The sequence below is a fragment of the Biomphalaria glabrata genome, chromosome 15 (genome assembly GCF_947242115.1).
Source record: "Biomphalaria glabrata chromosome 15, xgBioGlab47.1, whole genome shotgun sequence".
Classification (NCBI taxonomy): Eukaryota; Metazoa; Mollusca; class Gastropoda; family Planorbidae; genus Biomphalaria; species Biomphalaria glabrata.
Genome location: NC_074725.1, coordinates 21146667 through 21167322, shown reverse-complemented (window position 1 = coordinate 21167322; position 20656 = coordinate 21146667). Strand labels below are relative to the sequence as shown.

Here is a 20656-nt window from a genome sequence, read left to right as displayed (position 1 = left end):
CTGAATACCTCGTCATTCAGGAATGCCACTATCTTAAACGCGGGTCTCGCTTGATTAAAATAAGTTGTTCCACAGAGGCACACACACGCGCAAGCACACACACACACACACGCGCGTTATTCAGGCCAGATAGTTTTCAAGGTATGAAATTCAGGCTAAAAAAAAAAAAAAAAAAAAGTCTGCATTGTCCTTCAGGCCGGTCGGGACTCTTTAGTGTGACATTCTTCGCATACAGGCCAACCTCGCTCCAACAAACCAACGTCACGTGGCCTCCACACTGAACGTCCATTCGCACAAATGGCGGTACTGCATACATTTTTCTTTTAAGTATCTCAACACAACCTTTTTTCTTTTTCATTATAGATTTATTTCAGCAGAATGATATATTTCCTTCCGTAAAACAAAACCCATATGTTGTTGTTGTTTTTTTAGCCGACCTCTTATATACCGACGTTCCTTTAAAGTATCAAAACAAAGAGATTAATCAGCTAAACACGTATCCTTACATTACTCTTAGTGTGAATTATCTCAATGATACGTTCCAACTAATCATTGAACAGACGGAGAGGGAGACGGTAGCAGTATATATGTATTTATCTGTTTGTTTCGCTGTGTTATCGAGTGTGAGGTCGTATTGGCTAATAAATGGCTGCCTGGTCGTGCGGTTTGCGCGCTGGACTGTCGTTCGGATTTATCGACGGTCGAGGATTCAAACCCTGCCCGCTCCCATCCGCGGTCGTCCTGCGGGAGGTTTAGATTAGGAATATAAACTATCTTCAATTCTGAAGGAACATCCCTTTTTATGTAAAACAAACATTCTGACGTAACCTTCGGAGTAGAATTGATGCAGATGAGTGGATGAAAAAAAAAAAGGGGGGGGGGAGGTTGATCGGCTGATGGAAGACTGTTGCTATAAGAGACGAGAAACAGAACATGATGTGTTTATTGGAAAGTGGAAAGCAGCCAGTTTGAAGTGATTGGAATTGAGTTACGTTTACTTCATTTGAGTTAGAGTATTTGGCACATCGGCACAATTTAGGCCATGTCGTGCCCGTAATTCTTCAAGGATTACTCTCCTTTACAAGAGCTAAATTCCATACAGTTAAATCATTAAATAAACAAGGTCTATTCACAGTTAAAATAGTAAAGGTAGTAAAAATTTAATAATTAGTAAAAAAAATCTTATGTAAATGTTATAGGGTCACAATTTCACAAATCAGATCTTCGTAGTCAACCGCACCTCCCGGACAAAGTTTTAAATAGTTGTAAATAAAAGTCAAAGTCTAATTTGTTTTAAAAAAAAAAAGTTTTCAGGCTTTATCGAGATTTATGTAAAGGTTATAAATAAAAAATTAGATAAATTATGGCTTTTATATAGCTCTACTTTCATACTTATAGCATGCTCAGAGCGCTTTAGTCCAATCTCAGTTGTGGACCAGTGGGGGGAGGGGGTATCTAGGAGAAGGTTCTTCCGTGCTGCCTTCAGGCGCTCAGTAAACACATCTCTGCCCGAGTCGGGTGTCGAACCTCGAGCCCCCAAGACAAGCCAAGTTCAAGCGCACTTAGCCTCTCGACCACTAAAAGGGTTAGTTGGATTAGCTGGCTGGAGTTACAGCGCAACTCCCCCCCCCCCTTTTTTTTACTCAACTCTATGATGTCAGAGGTGGGATTTTTTTTTTTTTTATTAAAATATGAATTAGACGAAAAACAAAAGGGAAGAGGGTACTGTCTTATCACGTCTGACGCTCACCTCTACTGATCGACAAGATTTCTCTAATCTTAAGACAGATGTATGTAAAATTTAATATGGATAGACCGAATAAATATTAGACCTAATAAAAAAAAAAAAACGTGTATTTTAAATTAATGGTTTGGCGGGTAAAAGTGACGATGCAAAAGTAATAGACTCACAAGTGTATGACTTCTTTTTAGGAAAAGCAACACAAAAGACTGCTCTTCAAAGCTTAAGTCTGGGTGACGGTGAAAAAAGAGAGAGGGGAGTGAGAGAGACGAGAGAGAGAGAGAGAGAAAGGAGCGAGAGAGATGAATGAACCCATGGCGATTTCGTAGGCAGCTATAAACCTGACATACCAGGCATAGCGACTGAAGTGTAGAGCGTACACCTGAGCAACCTATGCTGAAACTGACCCAATGATAGCTCAGAAAAAAAAAAAGAAAAAAAAGAAAACGCAAAGCAGGTTTATAAAAAAAAAGACAAGACAGACATCCCGCTTTCTCCATTAATTATACGGCTACGCACAGACCTGGGGCAATGCGACACTGGCAACATCTCCTGACATACATACGTAATGTCATAGTGACGATATTTTAACATTTAGGGAACGTATGTGGCAAGTATCCTTTTCCTCACCCACCCACGCACACAGTGGATAGCGAGATAGTCACTCACTGGCATATATTCAGTGGTTGCTTTCAAAACGAAAAACAATCAAAATATTTCAAAAAGATCTTGTTTTTTTTTTTAAAAAGCAACGCTTATGTAAGGGTATCTCTCAATAATGTAGAAGTAATAAATGACCAATAATTAATTGAATAATTGGTTAATTTTTGATGGATCCATGTTTCGTTCGTTAATTGTTTTTAATGTTCAATTTGATCCGAGAATGGGTGTAGGAGAAATAAAGTGTACAATTATCCAAGGAGACCAAACGTTACATATTTAGTCATATCTGTGAATACCCAGGGATTAATTTCCCTTGTTGGTATCAAACAAAATAATACATAATTAGTAATTAATTTACTAATTGTTTTATTGTTATTATCATTGATTCGTGTCTTGCATATGCCAATGAATAATTGTGCAAAGTTTCCACTTGATCCGAGAATGGGTGTGGGAGAAATGACGAGTACAAACTTTTGACCAGGACCGTTTTTATTTAAACGCATTAAAAATATGTTCACTCAGGACTTAAAGAGTCCTGAAAGGGACTAATTCAACTTATACCACCACATCTGTCAAGATTTCTTTCCCCTGTTCAAGATACCAAACAAAATAATTAATCGCCAATAGTTGATTAACTAATTGGTTAATATTTTTCTTATATTGATTCTTCTGTTGTCAAATAATTTTCCAAAATTTCAACTTAATCCGAGATTGGGTGTGTGAGAAATGACGTGTACCAATTTTTGACCATACAGACAGGCAGAGTTGCCATAAGCTTTGTAAAAAGCTATTAGTACACAAGTTAAATACCATGATTTCATTTTTTGAACAGCACGGCTTTACATGACATGATTAGTGTGTTCTCATTCGTGGATAATCGTCACGAAGGCGTATCTGTCACGTGTTCATTCTTAAGCGCTTAAAAAAATATATATTCATGTCACCGATTGCGCTTCATAATTGCCAGATGAGTAATTACATACGAATTTAATGTGACAAGACTGCGCGGAGAGACAGAGGCACGTACTCTAACGCGTCACTTGTTGCTAAGAAAAATGACAAGCTGTTCTACGTGTTATCACATAGCAAGCCATGCCGGCAAGCCTCTGCTAGGACGTTATTGCAACACGATATGATTTTGATTTTTTTTTTTAACCAACAAATTATTGTTAATTTTTTCGTCTTTACGTTAAACCATGAACACTCTTCTACACACACACACACACACATCAAAGTGATAATGTATTTCAGGGCTGAAGTCCACCGTTGTCTCCCCCCCCCCCCCCCCCAAAAAAAAAAAATTAAATTACACTGATTGCGCCGGTCCCTATGAGCAAGCATCATGAAACAAAAAAAAAAAAAAAAAAAAACACGTCAAGACGGCGAGTCTCACACTTTTAAATAGATGGACCTCTGTATTCTCGTCTGTCATTGTAGAGAGCCGAGTCCGTGGAAGTGGAGAGAGAACTTGCTTTTACATAGCTCTTAAGCAATAGATGGTCCAACTTGCGCACACACACGATAAATATATAGCATTGATACAGGACTAGTCCAACAGTGTAGAATTTTAAACACGTTACTCTGTGGCGTAGCATCGATGGCGTGAAGGGGTTCAATGAACCCGGGCCCACGACCAATCGTCATAGAAGGCCTGAACACTGACCTCGAATTTCACAACCTGTGGGCAGTTGAGACCAATAGCTCATAGCCACTTCACAGGTCTGTACGACGTGGCAACGAGCTATTGGTCTCCACTGGCAATATGTTGCGACGTAGTAGGTCAGTGTGGAGCCCTTCTATAACGATTGGTCTGGATTAGAGGCCCACATCCAGTGATGTAACAATACGTGGGCGTTTCATTTGTTTGGGCCCATGGCTCTTTTTTTTTCATGGCACAGTCTGCGAAAGAGCTTACAGCTCAGCAGCCAAAAGCTGGCTAGAAGAAGAATTGGGACCCACAATATCCCATTGGGGATGACATTTTGCACTTTTGTAAAAAGCCAACTTAAAAGTACTCGCATTGGAATGTCTACTTGCACAATTGACAGAGAAGTCATACCTTTTTGAGCCTACGATGTGATTTCTCCTAAGAGAAGGTAACGGCCGCCTATATTCACATCGTTCCACGGAGAGGATGGCCTACATTATTGCTCTACGTTTCTCCACACTACACTATGTGATAGCATTCTTTACGTGTTGTCTTAGAGATATCAAATGGTTGACCACGAACATCAAGTGTGATAGCAATGTCTTTGTTTGTGCGTGACGCAATAATAATAATAATAACGAAATCAAATAATTAACATACAAAAATAATGAGCATGCTTCTTTTCGGTGTAACTGGACATTTTCAAGAAAAGGGGAACAAGTCTCATAAATATACTTTTACGGACGGTGTCCTGGAGTTCTTTTTCCTTACCAACATTAACAGCAAAACATCCTTACACTAACACAGACCATACATAATGGCGTGATTACGTTTTTCTTTTACGCCAACACGTTTAAAAGTAATTAAAATTAAAAAAAAAAAACTCAATTGTGTGAAAGCATAATTACACGCACACGTAGACATGACAGTATACATATAAGAGACCTAGTAAACATATACCCCTCCCCCTTTCCCAACATACGTTACAAACATAACAAGAAATCTTGAGAAATCTATGGGGGAAAATACAACACTTTTTGATCAATTATAGATGAGCCTCTACGGACAACTCGCGACTGGCTCAAGAAAAACTGGTCGCCCCCACCTCCGTTACATATATGTAATAAAACGGGACCTCAAATCAGTGAACATCAATACTGACCGTTGGGAAGACATAGCACTAGACCGCACCAGATGGAGAGAGACAGTGACCAATAAAGCTATGGACAGAGAAAGAACATGAGACTCAGCTTTGGAAGAAAAACGGACAATGCGAAAAAAATGGCAAGCTCCTCTACCAACGAAGCGAAAGACACCTTAACCTGCGATATTTGTGGACGGCAGTGCCTCTCCAAAATAGGGCTCCACATCCACCTGAGGAAGTGTGCGAGATGAACCATAGTCGTTCTACGACTGAAGGAGGCCAACTTAACTTATTGATGAGCCAAGTTCATTGCCGTATTAAACAAAATTTAATAATGACAGACAACAGCAAACTGATTGTTAGACAAAAACAATAATAGACAACATAAGACACTATAGTATATAAATCAAGATATCAACATGACCTTGCACAACAGTATATGTGCGTGAAACAATGTCAGATAATCAGTCATACAACAAGATGTTACATCAAGCACACAGACCAATAACTGATTACAGTATACATGTGTATAATAAAAGATAAGTAAAGAAACCTCTTTAAGACATTGCAATCTATGGGGACTGATGATTTGAGATACAGAAAAGTTTTAAAGTATACAGTAAGTCAAATGTACCCTTCAGACCTTGCGATCTTTACTGCAGAGGACATAAAGGTAATCAGTTTCTATGGCAGATGGTCAACGAGGTAGTTATGTGGCCATCATTATACCAACCACCTTTACCTTCCCCAACTAAAGTCAGTTACCCATCAAAGTTGTGTGGACTAAAAAACACAAAAAATTCAAAACCAAAGTCTTCACAGAGATTTGAACCCGGGACCTCTTGGTTCAGAAGCTAAGTGCTTTATCACTCAGCCAGACCACCCCTCTTACAGCATATATATCAGAGACTATAAAAAAAAAATTTTTCTTCAAATATTTCTTTTCAAGTTGTAATTTTTTTTTTTACATTTAAATATATATATATATACAGATCAGTCCCTTGACTGTAACTACTCTATGTCACCAGAACCAACTGAAAATATGTATCATGCAACACAGAAAAGCAGCATTATTGTGGTAGCTATAGAAACAAGGGAAACATGAAACCTATTCTGCATTAACCTAAAAATGTTGCAGAACCACAGGTAAAGAAGTCATAGCAATGTTTATGAATATAAAAAAAAAGAGGGGGGGGGGGAGAGGCAAGGAATGGATGACTCATATTTTTATGGGTAAGCATACCAGCAGTGTGTTTAATATGCTATCATTCAAAAGAATACACCTCATGCATGTTGGTTTTGAGTTTTACAAAGCTTAATATCAACTGACTCTGTCTGGTACAGAACTTGATTTCTCCCACTTCCCATTCTTGAATCAAGTTGAAACTTTGTGCAGTTAGTCATTGTTAAAGACAATCATGAATCAATTAACTTAATTAATTTTTACAAATAGAATAGAGAGACAAATCTTGAAGCATTGAGCACTATGAAAGTAAATGTAAGGTTCTTTCCTTTATAAAATATTGGATTTGCTTTTAAAAAAAAAGTATTTATTTTTTTATTTAACATTAAAATCCTGTGAACAAAAAAAAAAAAAAAACTAGTATATATACATTATTACATATATATGTATAGATCTATCTATCATCCCTCATCTCTCTCTATGTATAATATATTTTTGTACATATTTATACATTTATTATATATTTATACATATTTAGCTAACTATGTAGATAGCTAGCTAGATATAATAGCCCCCATAAGATATGCCTGGTAAATTGATCCAATGAATGATCAAATAAAATTACCTTTAAGTTATAAAAAATCTTGGTCAAACAAACACTCAAATTTGATATAATAATTCTAGGCTAATAGAGGGGAGGGATTTGAAAAAAAAAATAAAAAAATAATTAATTAAGTATTTAAGCTAAGATTTGAGTTCTGTAGTGGTTTAATTTGTTTCTAGAACGGAACATATTTAAGATTTTAACTTCACAATTCTATATATTTTTTATTCATAAAGCTGTGCATCTTTTTAAGTTGTTTAACAACTTAGATAACTAGTCATCTTGTAAACACTGAAATCACAGCAGATGTAGTACTAGACTAGATATTTTAACTAACTGCAGTGTCATCAAAATACTTTCAATGAAGCCTGATAAGATGCCATGCAAACAAAAGTAATTGTTCAAACTATCAGTGGCGTAGCTAGGGTGGAGAGAGGAGAATTAGAAAATCTCCCCAGGCCCCCATTGAGTGTTTTTTTACATTAAAAATTAAATATTCCGCAAAATGCAGGGCAATTGATATATATATATATTATATATAATAATGAGATAGATTTATCGTAGATCTATAAAATAATCTATTAGATTTCATTATTTGATGATTCTGCATAGCAGCATTGCAAGTCTCTAATTTTGCATTTTTCACAGATCTTCTGTCATGAAACAAAATAGATAACTAGATCTAGAGTAGTTTATTTATTCCGGACATTACATTTATCCGTACAACTCACTGTTTTTGTGGTCATTACATATTTATTTTGATATTTAATATGAAACTAGCACACTGTATAATGTGCCTGTCTATATTTTCCAATGATTCTGACCCAATTTCCTTCCATTTAGCTGTCTTTTTATGTAAGAAAAAAAATTTCAAATTTGTAAGTCAGGTTGTTTTTCCTATGTTACCAGGATGACTTATTACCTCTTTCTAGGGTTAAGATTATATTTTTTGATTGGCTAAGTCTATGCTAATGAGCCAGCCAACATTTATTCTGTTTTTGGAGCTGATTTATTTGATTCATAAGCCAAGTTGTTTGATTCCATACAAAAAAAAAATTACGATTTTCTTATAAAAATTTATTTCAAACAGCCAGTTTTTTTTACTAAACATCAATGATATATGTTAATGATCTTATTTATATCATATTTATATTTAATTTGTTTGTTTGTTGCTGTTTTTTAGAGACAATAAATGGGCAAATGTTTGGAGTGAGCTTGATACATTGGATGAAATTAAATGCCTAGATCTAGACCTACTAGAGATAGATCTAGATTTAAATAGAGAGAATATATTAGAGGATTCATCTATTTAGGCAAGAATGGTTATCCTAGAACCTGTACTATACTACAAAAGATCATCTGTATTAATAAGAAATATACAAACATTCAACACACATCTAATCAAGCAAACATAAAATAAGTCTAAATTTCAGTGTAGAAGTCAGTATCCCAGTGACCTAGATCTAGATCTAAGTCAAGAATAATTGTGTTCATATTTCTATTTTTTGTGTTCGTATTTAATCAATGATGCATAATTTAAAAACATCTTAATGATTTCATCATTTTCATGTGAGGGGCTATGCCTGGGGAGCTTAAAATTTAGTTAATGATGTTAATATAAAATTAAAATCTGAGTTTATGGATGACTACTAGACCTATACTATAGTAAATAATAGTATAAACTAGATCTATAGATCTAGTAAATCTAGATCTAGTAGTGTCTATAGAGACTAGACTCTATCTGAAATAAATTATCATTATGGTGTCCGGAATAAAATATAATGACTTTAATGTGGGTCAAATTTGTCTGAATTAAATGACAGTGACCATATAATATTTATATAAGTAGTCATCCCCGATTCTTCTTCTAGATCTAGATCTAGTTTAGTCTTAGTCGACTTAGTAGAGTAGATCTAGTTTCTAGCCAGATTTTGATACTAATAATAAACTAATATGATACTTCATTTTGCATTATTTTCTTTTCTAGACTTAGACTATGTCGAACCATTGTCAAATAATGCTGTCAAAGTCAAAGTTTGAAATTTCGGCCTATGCCTAGTTACCTAGTATTATATAGGTCGACTACTCTACTGAACCGTCTCCTAGCTGTCCGAATAGCAATGGACCAATGCAGATATATTTAACTAATAACTAGATCTAGATCTAGACCCCCATAAACTTTAATTTTTAAACTAGATTGTACTTTTGTAACTCTATTTATTATATTATTAATATTATATTTATATTCTAGATCTGGATACTAAGGCTAGATCCTTGAATTACGCTTACCCTGTGACAATAACGATCTATCAAATTTATCAAGACCACCAGCGTAAGTCTAATTTAACTCCACAAAGTACAGAACAATAAACAATACAGCGCCAAAGAGTAGATCTAGATCTATGAGATCTGAGAGGTCAAAAATGGCCGCATTAAAATGCCAAGAATTTCCCTCTGAGCATGACGTCATCAAGGTGAATTCCAGTGACCTCAGGAATTTTAAAAAACAGTGCTCGGAAATGATAAGGAAGCGCTTTTACGAAATAGCTCTTGTACAAAATAAGTTGAAATGTTCAGATATATAAAATGTTTTGTTTAAGTTAGTTTTAATGCTAGATAAAGCAATATAATTTATGATATAGAAACAACTTTAATATTATCTAAAAACATTCAATCAGGTTAGTCACTGGCTCCATAGCTCAGTTGGTTAGAGCGCCTGTCTAGTAAACAGGAGGTCGAGGGTTCGACTCCCCCTGGAGCCTCCTAGCCAGTAACTTTTTTTGTTTTAAATTTCGGTACAATTTAATTTATATTAAAAAAAAAAAAATACATTAATTTGTAGAAAAGAATATGTATAAAAAAAAAAACTTACATAAAATGTAATTGTATTAATTAGTTTGAATCAGTCATGTTATCAAATTTGCAACAGATCTATTCTATTCTTTAGATGCCTTTAGCCTGCTAAATACTCTAAGATGATATGATCCTATCACTTATATTGACCAGTTGGGAAAAACTTGGGGGATGTGGAAAGTGAGGAGAGAGAAAGAAAGGGATATCCTCTGGGTGAATTTTTACCGTATTCAATTTTTAAAAGAATGAAAACAGGATAAAACTGCTATTTCGAAAACTTTGACAATTAATTTAAGGCGAATAGTCACATTTGACTAGAGTAACACCTTTAGTAAAATCAATAAATTTAGAAAACCTTTAGGATAGAAGACTTAGGCCTAAAAGGAAAGTAGCAATTAGGTCTATACATAAAACAGTGAATCATAATCTTCAAATACAAAAACAAAACCTAATAAAATGCTCAGAAAGACACAAAGAAAAAGACACATTCCTGGTTTCATATGCTAGGAAAAAAATGTACAAATGCTCTTTCTTCCCTAGCGTAATGGGTTGCTTGAGCCAGCCAAGTAAATCAATGACTTGGCAGAATTTAAGTCATTGGTTAACATGCATGACTAGATGCATGACCGGTAGCGTCTGTATTTTAAAAAATATTTCATGGTTTTGTTCGGACGGCAATGTGTTCAATCTTTGACGTCTACTATCCCATTAAAAAACAACGGAGATGGTCATAGTGAAGCTTCTCTATGCCGATGATTTCCCCCTTGCTAGCTCACAATGAACACGATCTCTAGAACTCGGTCAACGAATTTGCATACGCTGCCGCCTCTTTCGATTTATCTATAAACCTCGGGAAAACAAAAGTCATGTTCCAGAAGTCACCCAATAAAACATACTCAGCCACAAGGATCACCGTAAACGGACAGCCCCTTAATGTGGTAGACCACTTCACATTTCTGGGTAGTATAGTATCAAATGACGCCTCACTTTCAATGGAAGTTAATAACCGTCTGGCCAGGGCCAGTAGCTCTTTTGGACACCTTCAGGTGAGAGTTTGGCGGAATAAATCGCTCCACCTGCCTACAAAAATCAATGTCTACCAGGCGGTGGTTCTCTCAACCCTTCTATATGGATAAGAGACATGGACACTATACAGAAAGCAACTAAGACTACTTAAGCGCTTTCACCAAAGATGCTTGCGCTCCATTATGGACATACGTTGGCAAGACCGCACTGCAAACAGCAATCTCCTTGCGAACGCTGGTATGGACAGTATAGCGGGACTTCTTATGGTCCGACAGTTACGCTGGGCAGGGCATGTATCCCGTATGGAAGACGAACGTATGCCGTAGGCAGTCTTTTTTGGTGAGCTAAAAGGTGGTCGACGTAATACAGGCGCCCCACGGAAACGCTTCAAAGACCAGCTTTGGCGTCAACTTGCCTTAACTGACATAGAAGAGAGCACCTGGTTGCATGCGGCCTCAAAACGAGACAGCTGGAGGTCACTCACAAAGGCCGCGGGATACACATTTGAGACCAAAAGAAATTCCGCTGCCGAGGACAGACGCAGACGGCGAAAAGAAAATCTAAATCGACCACCTGCGGAGAATGGTTATGCTTGCCCTGAGTGTGGCAAAATATGTAGGTCACAGCTGGGGCTGCGCAGCCACGGGAAATACTGCATTTCTCACTAATCTTCGAATTCGAAGACAAGCCTTATTAATGGTTTGAAGGACTACTTTGAAGGCAAAGCAGCCTCATGTATCAAATCATTAGTATCTGATGGAGCACCTTCCATGGTTAGGCGCTACCGTGGATTTGTATGCTAGCAATACATATAGCTACTAAAATTCTGAGGTAGGCTGCATGAATCTCTTTAATTTGCTTTTAATGCAGTTAGCCGAAAGGAAAGCATTGCGTTGAATATGCTATTATTTGCTCGAGTTTGTAAAGAAAAAAAAAAACGAGAACGTTCATCTACTGCTCATTTAAACTGAAGTACGAAGGTCGTCGAAAGGCTTAAGTTGGACAAGATTTTATTTCACTTTTTGAGACCATGTCAGAATTCTTAGTTGCCTTAAGATCCAATTTTAAAACAAAATGCAATAAAACGGAAATAGGACTTTGATTAATTAACATATTTGTTTCATAAAAAAAAGTAAAGTAAAGTTTTAGACCCTGTGGTCTCTCGGGCAGATGATGCACGGTTAACGAGGGTGTCATCTGGCCAGCACAACGACCAATCGCCTTTTTTCCCCCCTAACTAATGTCAGGTACCTATTAGAGGCGCCCAAAGATCACGAAATAAAAAATCCCAGTCTTCACCCAGTCTTCGAACCCGACACCCCCGGTTCGGAAGTCAAAAGCTTTATCGCTCAGCCACTGCGCCTCCATATTTGTTTCATAATCTTTGAGTGTTCGAATATATTTCAAATTTTTATCTATTTATCAGTGTGACATCCTATCAATTGATCCTCTTGCTAAGATGGTTTTAAACTTTTAATGTCATTAATACATACAACTTTGTTGCATTAAATGCACATCGGCATGTTTAATCACTTTACCATTTGAATAACAGGATTAGAATTTAAAGGCTTACCTAAATTACAAATCATAAGCCTATATGAAAGTGTATGAGATAATACTATTAATAGGGAATCAAAATTAAAGTCGTAGACCCCCATTTACATCTTACAGACCCCTAATTAATTTTTTCACACTGTAGACCCCTTGGAATCTAGGTATACCCCTTGGGGTCTATATTGACCACTTTGAGAACTTGGGTAACAATATAATTAAGTAATATAATAGACTAGTCACTAGCTGATACCCGTGCTACTCGGTTAAAATAGTTGGTTTTATATTTTGCCTAGAAATTCTTTAACCCATCAATTAAACGGCACGAATTACAACCCTCCTTCACCCAACACAATTGTCTGTCCCATAAATTCTATGTCCTTTCTTCTATCTTTTAAATCATACAAACAAAGGACCCGCAACCCCCTATTATATAGTATTGTTTATAACTCTGCCATGCGCACCGCCATCCATGCTAGTTCAGAAGGTGCGCACTTCTAGAAACCAGACTAGGAAGGACGTTTACATGAGAAAGAGAACGATTTCGCCCAGGTCTAGAGCCGAGATGAAGATGCTGTGCTCAAGGCGGATGTCCTATGTGTTTATCATGTCCTCTTGTAAATAAACACATATGTCTCGTTGAGTAGCCTCCCTTAAGTTATTACAGTATGCACAAACACTTCTTAGGCACTTCTGTTGAAGCCTTCCATATCTCTGCACTATACTCTGCCCCCCCCCCCCTATATTTACACAATATTTTCAAATGAAATGCCCCTTCCCCAATAAGACTCTTTTTGGCCATTTTATCTTCTAATGAAACGGCTGTCCCTGTATTCTAAAAGCCCATAAGCAGAACTGATACACGTGCTACGCTGCAGTTGAAATAATTGGTATATGTGTATATCGCCTTTTAAATAAAATTTTGTTATATTTAGGTCTTCGGACCATTTTTGACGTTTTTTAATAAAATTAAATGTATTTATTTCCTTCATATAACATCATTATTTTTCAAGATATTATATGGAAACTTCATCTGTTTATTCTCTACATGCTAATAAAAAAAATTGCATTAATATTTTTGTAAACAAAATTGAGGAAAAGTTTGATTTCAAATTTTCTTCATTTTTTGTTATTTTCTCAAAATACTATTTTTATTCACATGTTTTACTACTCCTTCACTAATTCTGCATAGACATCAATCAAAATTATCCAGCTTATTATTTATACCATGTACAACAACTTCTATAATAAATTTTCTAAGTCTGAATTAATATTTTGTCTAAATTGCAATAAAATGCTTGAAAAATGAAAAAAAAAAGTTTTTAATTTTTTTTTTACTATATTTAGAAACTAAATTATAGAAAATTTTCTGCTATGATTGATTTACACATTGTATATTTTTGTTTGGCAATAGCTTAAATAGTTTTAGAGCCTTAGCGATTTAAAAACGATAAACAAAAATCAAATATGGCGGCTTTTGCCATGACAACCATTAAAAGAAAACAATTTTAACCACATTTTTTAAAATGGTTATTCATAGGGATTATGCATATAACGTTTGGAGTAATTTGATTAATCAATATAAAAAAAAAGGTGTCCAGTCCCAGTGTCCCACATAGCCTTCAATTGTAATAAAACGGCTCGCTGTGAAACGCTCCCCCCAGAGCTAACACGATTTACCAGCACTCACGTTCTATTAGTCCTCTTTATGTTTTGCCTCTAACATTCTTCAATCCAACTGCAAGAAAACAGCTATTATTACGGAGTATGCACAAGCATTTCTTAAGCCCAGCAGCTGTAGTGTTCTGTAGTGTAGTGCCTGCATTATAATGCCCCAGCATACGCTAATTTTAATGGAACGCCCCTTTCCCCCAACAACGCCATTTTTTTTTGGCCCTTGTATATTTAGTGGGATAGCTAGTATTACAATAATATCTCATAATTTTGGCATCCTCCAGTAGAAAGCCCTAATTTCCAACTTCGAATTTTAAGCCGCCCAAATTTGTTTTCATCCTTCAAATGAAAGGCCGGTAAAGCAAAGATTGAAACAAAGCATACCCTCCTAGCATATAATAATGCACTTGCATTTTGTAAATATTAGAAGTATTTTTTTTTATGTTTATATTCTTCACACTGAACAGTTTGAAAGAAGAAGCATCACTGTTCGCATCTTAGTCCTCTCTTTACATATTTTTATTATAAATTCTGCCAGTCTAGATCAAGAGAAGGTCCTTCTATAGAATAACTTATTCAGTGGCGTAGCTAGGGTATTTGCTGTCCGGTGCGGCAGCATCTCCTAATGACCTCAAAACAATGAATAATAACAGCAAAAAGACTTTTTACCCCAAAATAATTTATATTCATTGCTAGAGAATGGCTAATCGACAAGTTTGCACATTAAAATACTTTAAATGAATCTTACGTTCTTTCCTGCTGACAAAATTATCAATAAATTTATAGAAATCAATGAAATAATAAACAAGCTTGTTTTTCAAGAATAATCTTGAACACTTCTATTCCGTGACAGTGAAGAAAAAAAAAACATAAATACTAAAACTGAACAAAAGAAAGTTGCGTACCAAAAAAGTGTTAATAAGTGCTTAATGCGAAAGAACTTATGCTTTATACTTTAGTCATTAAAATTTCGGCTTTCAAAGACACATTTGGTAGAAATTGCGAATAACAAGTTGTTGTTGTTTTTTTGTGTGTAAATTTAACCACTGTGGCTTAGTTATTCTAGGCTTAAGTTAAGTAAGAACATGCTCAATTTTCACATTTTATCGTCGTTGGCAAGTTGAAAAATAAGTGGATATATAAGAAACAATCTCTCGGGCCAAAAAAAATTATATTATAGATTTTCCCAATTCTTGTAATTTGTTCTTCTACTGTTTGGCTGTTTGAGGAGATAATATTGTGACCAATAAGAGGAGATAATATTGTGACCAATAAGAGGAGATAATATTGTGACCAATAAGAGGAGATAATATTGTGACCAATAAGAGGTGATAATATTGTGACCAATAAGAGGAGATAATATTGTGACCAATAAGAGGAGATAATATTGTGACCAATAAGAGGAGATAATATTGTGACCAATAAGAGGAGATAATATTGTGACCAATAAGAGGTGATAATATTGTGACCAATAAGAGGAGATAATATTGTGACCAATAAGAGGAGATAATATTGTGACCAACGTGATCTTGTACTGAGACAACCATCCCCCCTGACACCCACCTACATCTTTTCTATTGCTTTCACAATAAACTCACTTTATCTTCTATATATTATCTTATACATCCTGTTTATGTCTCATCAATGGAGACTATTTAACCAATAACAAGGTTACAAAAGACAGTTTGTGTGGAAACACAAACTCAAAATCGGCCCCCGAAGTCGTCCACCCAGGCAGGCTTCAATATTTTCAGAAAGAACATCCGAATGAAATGATATCAAAGACAAATGAGAGATAAGAATGGAGAAAGAAGGTTAACAGATCTTGTGTAGTGCCCCAACGGTCCCGCAGATCAAAGGATAGGTGAAAGTGAATGTAAAGTTAGATGTGAACCTGGCCTAACTAGTTCCCTCTTCAGACCTTGTGGTCTATAGGGCCGATGATGTAAAGCTCATCTGTTTTTGTGGCCTACGGTTAACGAGGGTGTCATGTAGCCAGCACAACGAACAACCGCCTTTACTTTTCCCCAACTAATGTCAGGTACCCATTAGAGCTGAGTGGACTCAGAGGCGCCCAAAGATTCCAAAGTTGAAAATCCAAGTCTTCACCAGGATTCGAACCCGGGACCCCCGGTTCGGAAGCCAAGCGCTTTACCGCTCAGCCACCTCGCCTTCCCTGGCCTAACTGATGTCTTATAATTGATCTAATTGTTTTGAAAAGGTTCAATCTCTTATTCGAATCCTCAAAAAAAAAAAAAATAATAGAAATTCCCGCAATAAAATAAAAGTTCAGGAAAATGAAGTTTGCAGGTTTACAATTTGTCTTAAATTAGGTCTATCTATACTAATTAGCTTTTTCTCTTTAAAAAAACTGCTTGCATAACTGATTTAAAAAATTAGATTTTTCGATTTCAGAAAAAAAAATGTAGCCGTTGCATCAGAACTTTGAATGGTCTAAAATATTGTGATGTCGGATTTTCAATATCTTTTTTAGTTTGCGAGATCTAAACGGGACGGACGGACAGACGAACAGATGGACAGACATTTCGCACAAAACTAATAGCGTCTTTTCCCCTTTCGGAGGCCGCTAATAAATCACTAGAACCATATAAATAACCTCCCCTTATATTATTTGCAAGGAAATAGAAACCTCGTGTCTGAATAGCTGTTATTAGTTTTGTGGTGTCTGTCCGTCCGTCCCGTTGAGATCACAGAAACTAAAATAGATATTGAAAATACGACATCGTGATATTTTAGAACTTTCAATGTTCTGATGCAACGGTTCCTTTTTTTTTTCTTTTTTGAAAGCGAATCATTTAATTTTTAATAGTAAAAATGCAAGCAGTTATTTATACATTTTCTTAATAACTATTCACTATAGAGAGTAAAAAAACAAACAAACATACACTGAAGAGTGCATTACAAAGAGAGGTGAATTTTTATACATACAACATTTATTTATTTAATTTTGTTATTTTAAAATGTATATTAATAATTTATGTGTTTTTTTTTTGTGTGATAACTACAAAAAAATGTTTTGTTTGATCCTCTTTTTTGTTTACAAGGCTTAAGAATGCACTTAATATGTAAAAAACGCAAACTGATTCTTTGAAATCGTTCTTTTGACTTATATTACTTTTACTCCTCTTACCAGAAGGTCACCATATGACTTCATCAATAATATCGATTCATGGTCATTTTATTAAATAACAAATTCTTACGTTAGAAATAATTCAAATATACAAAAATATATATTTATGCAAACCTGAAATATCATAACAAGTTTATATTGTGGATTTGTAACCGTCTAAGACAAAACAAAGCATTCAAAGTGTTTATAACCAATTAGATATTTATTCTTTTAGAAAGGTCAGCAGGTGGTCTAGGTTTAAACAAAACACATCAATGTTTGATCTCATTTCAAGTCTTTCATTTTATATTTTCATTACTGAGACTTTGTGACTCATCTGCTTTTACTTTTGCAGGACACTTTAAAGACTAAAATGTTATTTAACCTTGGTTAGGCCAATAATAGAATATGCATCCTCTGTTTGGGACCCCTCAACTCAAGAAAACATTAAGAAACTAGAACAGACACAAAATAGAGCAGTGCGATTCATAACAAACGAATATTCACATTTGACTAGAGTAACACCTTTAGTAAAATCACTAAATTTAGAAAGCCTTCAGGACAGAAGGCTCAAAAGTAAAGTAGCAATAATACATAAAACACTGAACCATAATCTTCAAATACAAAAACAAAATTTAATAAAATACTCTGAAAGACACAAAGATAAAGGCACATTCCTCGTCCCATATGCTAGGACAAATTTGTACAAATACTCCTTCTTCCCTAGTGCTATTAGAGCATGGAATGGGTTGCCTGAGCTAGCCAGGAAAACCAGTGACTTGGCAGAATTTAAGTCATTGGTTAATATGCATGACTAAATGCATGACGCGTAGGACGTAATCATCTTCTTTTTTGAAGTAACGTCTGTATTATATATAAAGACGAGAGGAGATCTATTTATAATTGACCTACTTTACTAGTATTGTTTCTTTTCTTCTTTTTTTTTTTCCAGTTCTTCTTTCGAGAACAGCGTATCAGTGCAACTTATTCTTACATTATCGATGATAAACACGATTATTATTGTCGTGAAATAATTGTAAAAAAAAAAAATCACTTTGAAATCTGACTTATAAGTGTTGGTAAATAAACATGATCGTGACTTCGTTAATGCTCGGTCGTTGGCTTGCATCCCCAAACAGCTATTACAACTAAACCCCAAATGCAGGCGTATTACGTTTCTTAGTGAAATAGACTTGAAATAAGCTTGAAAAGACTTCTTTTTAAACACAAATTAAAATAGCCCTAATTTATAAATATACATGAATTTATCTTGGAAGTAGATGTCTAGAGAAACACGTGAAATGATAATTAAAACAACGTAGGCCCTTATAACACATTATACAAACACTCCTCTCTCACGTCTCTCAAAGACAAACAAAAATAAACAACTAACAAAAAAAAAAAAACAACTAAGGAACATATCATGGAAACGGGACGAATGCCTGGGCATTTAATATGCTCATAATGATTTCCCCTCTCCACGCAAGTGCCAATATAGTTTGGGATCATCTGTGTCGCAGGCTCTGCCAGAGAGTAGCACATTGTGCTGCTATTATTCCTAAGGTCTGACTCCCGAAGACTTTCTATGTTTTGGTATATTGAGGTTTGAGTTTTGCTTCTTCTAGTTGGGTTACTTTAGATCAGTGATGCTCAAACTACGGCCCGCGGGCCATATCCGGCCCGCGACGAGGTTCCATCCGGCTCTCCGCAATGTCGGCACTAAGTGTAGAAATCTACCTTCCAAACAAAAAAAAAAGTTGAAAAAATGTATCTTTACCTACGTTTGGGCCCTCACTTTTTCTCTGATGGATTGGTATCATGATCTTTAACATTTGTGTGTTTATGAACATGATAATAAGCCAACATATTTATTTTATAAAGAAAGTGTGGCTGTTTGATAAAATAACAACATAAAAAAAGTGCATTATAAAATTAATAAGGTGGCATTCTAGGTTTGAGCCGCGAATAAAAAAATTGTTAAACTATGCTTAGATATTGGAGGATCCATGGAAATTTATCCAAAAGAGACCACAAAATGAGCCGGTGTTGCTCACATTTAAGTAGAGAGATAATGATAGTGTTTATCGCGTAAAAAAAAATATAATTGTCCAATAACCTATTAAGTATCAAATCCATAGGTTTCTACCAAAATAGTATCAGAACGATTTCATTTCATTTTATAACGTTTCGTTCATGTGGCCCGCGAGACGAGTGTAGGAAATTATAAAGGCCCGCGGGCCGAATTAGGTTGGGCATCACTGCTTTAGATTAATTGTAAATGTAATAAAAATATGTATTATATATATCATGGGCGTAGCCGGGGGGGGGGGGGTTCTTGGGGTTCAACCCCCCCCCCCCCCGAAATGAAATCCCCCCCGCAGGGGGGGGGGAACGGAATTAAGTGAATGATTTTTGCTTTCATTTTGTTTATTTTAGGTGAGATTTTAATACTAAATCATCACTTACCACAGCACAGCCGAGGCAGTTTTGAGTTAAAAACCCTCTACCAGGGGGTTTTGAGTTTAAATCCCCCTACCAGGGGGTTTTGAGATTTAAAAAACCCCTATCAAGGGGTTTTGAGATACAAATCCCTCTACCAGGGGGCTTTGAGTTTAAAACCCAAGGGTTTTTGAATTTTAAACCCCCTACCAGAGGTTTTTGCAGTTAAATCCCCTCTTCTATAAAACAAAACAAAAAAAATTCAAACAACAATCCCCAAATTCCAACAGCACAGTTGAGGAAGATTTTGATTTTAAAACCCCCTCCAAAATTTACGATAAACCCCATCTTCAAAATAAAAAAAGCAAATTACACACTCAAAATTCTATAAGCGTAGCCAAAGAGGTTTTGAGTTTCACCCCCCCCCTCCAGTTGGGGTTTGAAGCTAAAATGTACCTCTTCAATATAAAAAAAAAGCAAATTACACACTATAAAATCTATGAGCGTAGCCAAAGGGGTTTTGAGTGTAAATCCCCCTCCTCCAGATGGCTTTTTCTTTAAAGTTTAAAACCCCTCCAGATGGTTTTGAGTTTAAAATTCCCCTACAGAGCCTTTAGAGTTGAAAACCTCTCTCTTCAATATTATTTTAAAGCAAACTATAGTGACCGAATTCTTTAATCGTAGCTAAATGGGGTTTTGAATTAAAAACAAAACAAAAAAACTCCAGAGATTTCTTAGTTTAAGAATAGTCTTCTGCCGAAATTGAAAATCATTAAATGTATCTCAACAAAGATGGCTAAGACAGATTTTAGGAGTCAGTCATATAGATCGGGTCTAAATCAAAGAAATCATATGCCGAACTGGGAGTCGAATCCTTAGTAAGGTTGTGACAGAGCGTCGCATGAGGTTTTGCGGGACATGTTCTCACACAAAATGAATTACGCAAAATAAGAGTTGCGGAAACAGCTTGCCGGAAAATGCGCCGAACGGCGCGAGAGGG

The 20656-nt window shown here is 35.7% G+C and overlaps 1 protein-coding gene and 1 non-coding gene across 3 annotated transcripts in view; one reads left to right on the top strand and one right to left on the bottom strand.

The window, feature by feature from the left end:
• Nucleotides 1–9446, bottom strand: part of LOC106071675 (angiomotin-like) — a 35400-nt gene extending 25954 nt beyond the window's left edge. Inside the window, exon 1 of one of the 2 annotated variants that reach the window (XM_056012470.1) lies at nucleotides 9273–9446. The gene's annotated coding sequence lies outside the window, so the exon portion shown is untranslated. Of the gene's footprint in view, nucleotides 1–8; nucleotides 118–9272 lie in introns of those variants that run through there. The other variant, XM_056012469.1, reaches the window with a different exon arrangement.
• A 225-nt stretch (nucleotides 9447–9671) lies between these two features.
• On the top strand, nucleotides 9672–9745 carry Trnat-agu (transfer RNA threonine (anticodon AGU)). Its single transcript has one exon. It is a non-coding gene; the product is annotated as a tRNA-Thr (tRNA).
• The last annotated feature ends 10911 nt before the right edge of the window (nucleotides 9746–20656 follow it).